Below are 924 nucleotides of genomic sequence, written 5' to 3'. Positions count from 1 at the left end.
GTAGCATTTACCATATTTTGACTTTGTAATTTTGTTTTGTTTATGGTTATATGTTGTTTTTGCGAAGCCCATTGTAACCTTTCAAAAGATTTTGTAGGTATGCTAAGCAGGTCATTGAAGATTTTTCTATTAAAATCTCTTTTTGACTATCTGTGTGTGTGTGTGTGTGTGTGTGTGTGTGTGTGTGTGTGTGTGTGTGTGTGTGTGTGTGCGCGCGCGCGCGTGTGTTACATACAAGTAATACAAGCAATGCTCATCTGAACATGAACAAAATTAGCATAGATTACTATCATCAAATACACACACATCAATATTTTGCGTCATTACTCCTTTAGGTAAATGAAGAATAAACATCATTGCAGTTTTATTTGTGGCAAACATATCTTTTATCATTGAAATAAGAGTTAACAGGACATATATTACATATACCATCTCTTAATGCATTCTTTAGCTAGCTCTTGAAAATTTGAATAGGTTTCACTGAACGCAAGAAACTATATCAGATTCTAAATCAATAAGTGAAACAAATTTAGCATAGAATTCAAAACACGGTGCTGTGGAAAAGAAGGATTTGAAGGAAAAAAGTAACGTTGATTGAAATGAAACATTTTGCAAGAGCTGGCAAGTATGTTTACAATGTTCAACACCAGAATAGCACATTGATTTATATAGCAGCCAAAATGACGATAACTCCTTATATAAAATTACATTATATATTACAGATATTCAAGATAAGTTACAAAGAACTGACCAAATGCTAACCATGCATTATTTGACAATTTTGCAAAGGCTTTTTTTTTCGTATCAACTATTTAATAAGGCGAAAAAACATGAACAATTACAAGCATTTGGTGGCGAGCAAGACTAGATCCCATTTAGAGGTATTCCGATTCCACGCTGACTAGAGGGAGCTTCGAAAAATCA

Source organism: Penaeus vannamei, unplaced genomic scaffold, assembly GCF_042767895.1.
Source record: "Penaeus vannamei isolate JL-2024 unplaced genomic scaffold, ASM4276789v1 unanchor43, whole genome shotgun sequence".
In the NCBI taxonomy this organism is placed as follows: domain Eukaryota; kingdom Metazoa; phylum Arthropoda; class Malacostraca; order Decapoda; family Penaeidae; genus Penaeus; species Penaeus vannamei.
The sequence above is the reverse complement of the archived record's forward strand: the minus strand, read 5'-3'. Positions refer to the sequence as shown.